The sequence below is a fragment of the Lepisma saccharinum genome, chromosome 3 (genome assembly GCF_977018435.1).
Source record: "Lepisma saccharinum chromosome 3, izLepSacc3.1, whole genome shotgun sequence".
NCBI lineage: Eukaryota > Metazoa > Arthropoda > Insecta > Zygentoma > Lepismatidae > Lepisma > Lepisma saccharinum.
Window position 1 is genome coordinate 82,152,588 of NC_139231.1, and position 8,107 is coordinate 82,160,694.

The window sequence follows — 8,107 nt, forward strand, 5'->3', positions numbered from 1 at the left end:
GTTCCTGGGTTACGCGAAATGTAGTACCGAAACCCCGTTATTTTCTTACGTAGAATCCGATTCTACAATACAAAATGGGGATTTCCATTTAAAATTTCAGTTGCCCCCACCCCACCCCCAGGGGGCAGGGGTGGGGAATTAAGTGTGATATCATTGAATAGCTTTCTTTCAATTATTAAACACGTATTTTTTTGTTTTCCGATTCGATGTGTATATCTCACGATATTTGACCATTCCGGGACTTTTGGACCACCCGGTATGTGTGTGTGTGTGTGTGTGTGTGTGTGTGTGTGTATATATATATATATATATATATATATATATATATTTGTTAGTAGGAATCAGATGACAAATAAGTTTCCCACTGCACAAACATGGCAGACAATGCCTCCTACCTTTCGCACTCTGCAGCCCACACATGCATACTCGTACAAGACCAGCCTGCTGTGCACCCACTAAAAGATTCCCATGGTAGAAGTTGTAACAAGCTATTCCAATAATTGACATTTCACTGACAATTTTTCTTTAAGTGAAGATGATAAAGATCAAGTATTGCTAGCTAAAACATACTATAGGACGTAATATGATTGATGGGAGGGGGGAGGGAAAAGTGGGAGAAGGCAAGAGCCATGCAACTTCCGGCATTCCACGACAAGCCATATCAGTTCGACGCATACTTCGTAACAGAGAGCATGGCAGGGTGAAGGGTTTTTTAACGTGTTTCGTGTGTAAAGGTTTTTTACGGACTTTTTTAGATTTGGGGTTTTTAAAGTTAGGATTAGAACATGGAGGTTTTACGTGTATGGAGTCCGTTGATATTGAGTCAACTTTTCATCCTTTTTAACCTGTTTTACCTGCTACCTCAATCCTTGTCTTAATTGATGCGGCTATGTAGTGATCATACTGGCCTAGACGAAAACCTGAAGAAGGGAACAGTAGGATCCCGAAACGTTTTTTCGCCAAACAGATACTCACGAAATGTAAGTATCATTCTAATTCCCGAACGACGGGGAGGGAAGCTTCTCCTTCCAGACAGCTGTGGCTGCGAGGCTGTCGCTGGGGACGAGCCAGGTCAGGTGGTTTCTACCTGCCTGCTACGTCACAACGGGCATCATGCTACGCGGAGCTCGCAAGCCCCACCTGCGCAAGTTGCGGGAAATAAATGAAAAGATGTTTCAGATGCATTGCACATCTTCCACATTATGTCTGCACATTTTGGCAAGAGGATATGTCATGGTGACTTTCATATTAAAGACCGCACTCATACATACTGCATTTAGAGCATTTTAGGGTTCATTTCCGATTAGACTAAATGAGAATTATTGAAATAGAGGGTAAGTATTCTTGAGCAATGCCGAGTTCGAAACTCTAGACGCCTTTTTTTAATTAAAGTGTATTGACTATTGAAGTGATAAGAAGAACAAAGAACCTGGCAAGGGGTGGGAAAAGCATGGGGGAATAGTGAAGTTAGTGGCTTTTAACTATTTCTCCCATCTCATTCTACAATACTCCTACATACGAATAATGGTTATAAAATTTCTCAATTTGATTCCTCCCTTTCCCTATTCATTTCAATTTTGAGGAGTGTGAGTTTTATTAGCACAGAATATTGACCTAGATTAAAGATATCTGAAAACCTGTTTCTTCTTGTTTTGGTGACTTTGATTCCAATCCACGCTGCATGTTGAATGGAAGGATCAAGATGTTATTCAAACTGGTAAAATATGTTCAAATTATGGCTGCTCTCAAACTCTTCGACATTTACTCTGAGGTAATAATTTTCCCAGAAGCACACGCTTCTGGGACAATTATTAAGTTATTATTATTATTAACTTTATTATTAATAAATTCTGTTTTTATACTGTGAAATATACATTATAGAAAACGAAAGACTTCTGATTCCTTAAAAGAAAAGAAACTAACAAATCTGTGTTTGATTGGACTTGAATTCTACCGCTCATTCTAATGGCTTGAACACGTAGCTGGGAAAATGCAAACAATTTGTATACATGAAGGCTAAACAGTTTTTCGGTATGAACCGCAACACAATATTATACCTTTGTTGTTTACTATAATCACTGTGTTTCCATAGGTGCAAGAGGGAGGGGTGTATTGACGTTGTAATATCTAGACTGTTCTCACTTGGACCCAAAGCTACACTTGATCAACGGGGGGAGGGGGGGCACAAGTTGTTTCCAGTAACTATATTTAGATGTTTACTCTATACATAAAGATGATAATTGCATATATTTCTAAACATACATACCTCAATAAAAACTTGTTTATATGTGCCGTCTTGCCTAATTTGTAAGGAATAATTTTAAACCACTTATGTTGTCAGTTAAAAATTGGCTCCTTAGTTTGGCAAGCAGTAACGTCGTCGTCTCTGTTTCGATACCTAGTGGTTCCGATCTCACTTTCAACTGTAAGTCCAGTCTGCGATTAGTATAAAATTACGCACACGTATTCATATTAATTTTACAGAAGTGATGGTAATTTATTTTAATGTTTTGGAAACGAAAAGGGTTACGTCGCTGGGAAGCACCGCCCCTCCACAACTGTTATCACTTTGAAATGCCACCGAAGATTATATGAATTTCAGTAATTCTTTGTTCTGTATTTGAGGACTGCGAACCTTACTTTTATTGACTTTTCTGACAATAAAATGAAGGAATGCTTCGAAAGAGAATCTAGAAGATGAAAACAAATACAATGCCAGGAAGGTCCATGTGAGGAGGGAGACATTCTCCCACCTAACTACAGGATAGACTCCCTGGCATTTTTTGCTTTTGATATTCCACTAGGGATGGAAATTTTTACTTTGATATGATATCAGGAAAGAATTGGATTGGATTGATTTTGTGTTGTAAGTCCACTTTATGCACAGTAAGGCTAATCAGGACTGGACCTACAGTTTCTACTGGGATCCAAACCACTATGTTCCTCCACCGGGAATCGAACCTGGGACACCTTGATTACAAGGTGACAACGCTACCACTGCGCCATCGGGAAGGCCTGATATGATGTCAGGAAAGAAGAATTGATAAGTCACAAATGGAGATATGAAGCCAGACACTTTTCGTTTAGTCACAATTATATCTATAGAAAACACTTGTTCACTTGAAAACACTTGATGTGATTTGTGATTGATGGTGAAACATGATTGATTATTGCAAACTGAAATCTGTCTTCTCTATTAGTGTAGAAAGCATGAAAATTTCGCATCATAAATTTTATTTATTAGAATAATACGTAAATGACAAGAACATGTTGCATTCTAGTTTCTCTACATTTCTTCAAATAAATGATATTATGAGAGGCATTCAAGTCAAGCCAGGCAAGGAATTTAGAAATTTATTTGGGGGGGGAGGTTCGAACCAAGTGGCTCAGACATAATAATAATATAAACGTTTAAATTCAAATAATTATATTAAATTAAAATAATATGTTCTTGTCATGCTGCATCTATTCAGTCATTCTCATCATTTTATTTCATTTTCCTGATTTATTTCGTTGCTGTTGTACTATGCTAACAGCGACGATGAGATTGAGTGATTAATTTATTTGATTCTTGTTATTTATCGTAATTATTTTCATAATCTTGTGTAGTAGTAGTTGTGCGTTTGTTTTTTTCTTGTGTAGTGGTTGTTATATGTTTGTGTGTCTTGTGCAGCAGTTGTGCTGTGTAGTGTGCGAGTTTGTCTTGTGTAGTAGCTGTGGTGTCTAGTGTGTTTGTGTTTGTCTTGTGTAGTAGTTGTAGTATGCTTGTATGTGGGTTTGTCTTGTGTAGTAGGTGTGCTGTCTAGTGTGGTTGGGATTGTCTTGTGTAGTAGTTGTGCTGTCTAGTGTGTTTGTGTTTATCTTATGTAGTAGTTATGTTGTCTAATGTATTTCTGTTTGTCTTGTGTAGTATCGGTGATATGTATGTATATGTCTTGTGTTGTAGTTGTGGTGTCTAGTATGTTTGTGTAGTAGTTGTGCTGTCTAGTATGTTTGTTTAGTCTTGCGTTGTAGTTGTGCTGTCTAATTTGTTTGTGTTTGTCTTGTGTAGTAGTTGTGGTGTGTAGTTTGTTTATGTTTATATTGTGTAGTAGTTGTGGTGTGTTTGTGTTTATATATTGTGTAGTAGTTGTGGTGTGTTTGTGTTTATATATTGTGTTATAGTTGTGATGTGTTTGTGTGTGTCTTGTGTAGTAGTTGCGCTGTCTAATGTGTTTGTGTTTGTCTTGTGAAGTAGTTCCTCCATTCATATTGGGGGTTAGGCGTAGAGGTGACAACTCTGCACTGTAAAAAAAAAAATGTCAAGAAACAGCAATATAAGGCCATGGATGTTCCCAAGGTAAAATATTCCGGAGGTAAAATAGTCCCCCGTTCGGATCTCCGGGTGGGGACTACTTTGGGAGGTCCCTGGACTAAGGATAAGATCTACATTAGGAATAAGGATATTAAATTAGGCACCTGGAATGTTCTGAGCCTTTACTGGCCTGGGGCATTTCAGTGTACAGTTAATGAGATAGTTCAGTATAAATTAGATGTAGTAGCTGTCCAGGAAGTTAGGTGGCCAGGAGAAGGGAATTGTAAAACTAAAAATTATACTTTTTTCTATGGTGGGGTGGTACTGAAAATCATAATTTTGGAACAGGCTTTTTCATAAATAATAGAATTATCTCGGCTCTTAAAACAGTAGAATTTATTAATGATAGGGTATCATATGCACTTTTACAGGGTAGGTGGTGTAAAATTATTTTAATAAACATACATGCACCAACGGAAGATAAAGATGATAATACTAAAGATGATTTTTATACAGAGTTAGAACAGGTATTTGATAAATTTTCTCAGTATGATATGAAAATTCTGTTAGGTGATTGTAATGCACAGGTTGGCAAAGAAGACACATTTAAACCCACGATTGGTAAAGAGAGTCTTCATGAATTAAGTAATGATAATGGTATAAGGTTGATTACTTTTGCAACCTCAAAGAATTTAATTGTGAAAAGTACCACTTTTAAACATAAAGATATCCATAAATATACCTGGTCTTCTCCAGATGGTAAAACTCATAATCAGATAGATCATATTCTCATTGATACGAGAAGGCATACTAGTATAATTGACGTTCGTACACATAGAGGTGCTGACTGTGCCAGTGACCATTATTTAGTAATTGCTAAATTAAGAGAAAGACTCTCAGTGATAAATCATAAGCAACAAAATCTAAAAGTTCTAAAATTTGATATAGGAAAGTTTACTGATGAAAGAATTAAGAAAAATTACCAAATTAAACTGTCAAATAGATTTGATGTTTTGCAGGATTTAAATGATGATGAAAATATAAATGAAACAGACATAAATAAGAATTGGGAGCACATACGTAATGCAATAGAATCAGCAGCTATAGTGGAACCACGAACAAAACAACCTGCGCAGACCCGCGAGTCCTGTGCACCGTACCCCCGCGAGTAGGGGAGGGGGAGAGTGGACAATGCTTCCTTATGGCCCGAGGTGGAGGGAAGAAGGGAAAGATGCGCGGGGACTTGTCGTCCCAAGGTTTTTTTCCTTGTGGTCGATCTATAAAGAAAGTATAGGATACCATAAACCGAGAAAAAGTAAGCCATGGTTTGATAATGAATGTCATAATCTAATAGAAATAAGAAATCGGGCTAGACTTAGGTGGTTAAATAACTCTGATGATAAAAATCTAAACAATTATAATAGAATAAAGCGAGAAGTTAACCGCACGTTTAGAAGTAAAAAAAGAGATTACTTGAAAAGCAAAATTAACGAAATTGAAACAAACAGCAAAAATAAAAATATCAGAGATTTATATAAAGGTGTAAATGAGTTTAAAAAGGGGTGGCAACCTAAAGTAAACTTGATTAAAGATAAAGACTGTGATTTTCTAGCTGACCAAAGCGATATTCTAAATAGATGGAAGAACTACTTTAATGACCTTTTAAATGTCCATATAGGAGATAAATCAGAAGTAAATGGAGTCCACACAGCAGAACCTTTAGTTCCAGAACCTAACTTGATTGAAGTTAAGGATGCTATTAAAAGGCTAAAGAATAACAAAGCACCTGGTATTGATTTAATACCAGCTGAGTTAATTAAATATGGTGGAAATTCATTAATATGTCAAATTCATAAATTAATTTGTTTAATATGGAATAAAGAAGAAATCCCTCAACAGTGGAAAGAATCCATAATTGTTCCTGTGTTTAAAAAAGGTGATAAAATGAACTGCAATAATTACCGTGGAATTTCTCTACTCTCAACAACATATAAAATATTATCTAACATTCTTTTAACAAGACTAACCCCATATGCTAATGAAATTATAGGTGATTATCAATGTGGATTTAAACGTAACAGATCAACTACAGATCAATTTTTTCACATCAGACACACACTTGAAAAAAAGTGGGAATATAATCAAAATGTCCATCAGCTATTCATTGATTTCAAAAAAGCATATGATTCAGTCAAAAGAGATAAATTATAATATATTAGTAGAGTTTGGAATACCTAAGAAGCTTGTAAGGTAAAGTAAAGTGCTTCCCTGTGCATAGCACCACGCCATGAAGGCGTATAGGGGGTATGGGGGTAACGCCCCCACACTTTCTTGATCCGGTCGTGAGTGGGGGTGATGTGATCAGCATCACGCCCCTGACTGCCTTTACCCCGCAGGGTTTCCCCCAGGTACCCATGTTATTCGACGCTGGGTGGGCACCGGGGCCGCTTCCATCGTTAGAAAAGTTCCCGGATTTGAACCGGCCGGGGATCGAACCCGGGACCTTTAGCAGGGTAGTCAGGCACGTTACCGACTGAGCCACCGCGGCTTGTTAGTATGATAAAAATATGCACCAGTGAAACAGAAAGTAAAATTCGTGTGGGTATTAATATGTCTGACAAATTTACAATTCATGATGGGTTAAAACAAGGAGATGCATTGTCTCCTTTGCTCTTTAATTTTGCCTTAGAATATGCTGTTAGGAAGGTAAAAGAAACTAAAGTAGGACTAAAATTAAATGGTGTAACTCAGTTGTTAGCATATGCAGATGATGTAGACTTACTGGGGGATGATGTGAATACAATTAAGAATAATGCTAAAATATTTTTCAAAACTGCTAAAGAGATAGGTTTGGAAGTTAACAAAGAGAAAACTAAATATATGGTTACAGGCCGAAACCAAGGGTTAGGTAATAATCAAAATCTAATTATTGATAACAACTCGTTTGAACCAGTTTCCAAATTCAAATACTTAGGAGTAATATTAACAAATGAAAATTATATTAAAGAGGAAATAAAAAGTAGGCTTAATTCAGGAAATGCATGTTACTTCTCTCTTCATAAACTTTTGACTTCTCGTTTAATATCTAAGAAACTAAAAGTTAAAATATACAAAACCGTAATTTTGCCTGTAGTATTATATGGATGTGAAACTTGGTCCCTTACATTGAAAGAGGAACATAAATTGAGAGTATTTGAAAATAAGATCCTTAGGAAAATCTTTGGACCTAAAAGGGATGAGGAGACAGGTGAGTGGAGAAGGTTACATAATTTAGAACTACATAATTTGTATTCATGTCCAGATATTATTACAATAATTAAATCAAGAAGACTTAGGTGGGCAGGCCATGTGGCACGAATGGGAGAGGAAAGAGGAGTTTACAGGATTCTTGTTGGGAAACCTGATGGTAAGAGACCTGTAGGAAGGCCAAGACGAAGATGGAGGGACAACGTTGATATGGACCTAAGGGAAATCGGTAGGGATGGAAAAGAGTATATAGAACTTGCTCAAGATAGGGAAAGATGGAAGACCTGTGTTGCTGCAGCCATGAACCTTCGGGTTTAAGAAGGCTAGGGAGTTAGTTAGTTATTCAAGTCAAGCCTGGAGTTTTGATTTTTCAGAATAACTGAACACATTTGGACGAATAGCAAATACTTTTATTTCTCATGTCATCCTCCTCTACACTAATGCACTAATTCCAGCGTATCACCGGTGCTTGGATACTAACAGCATAGAAAGATTTGTCGCTGTATCTGGGCCTTGATGGGGCAAAGAAATTCATTGACAAATATATATTTTCTGTGCATCAAACGC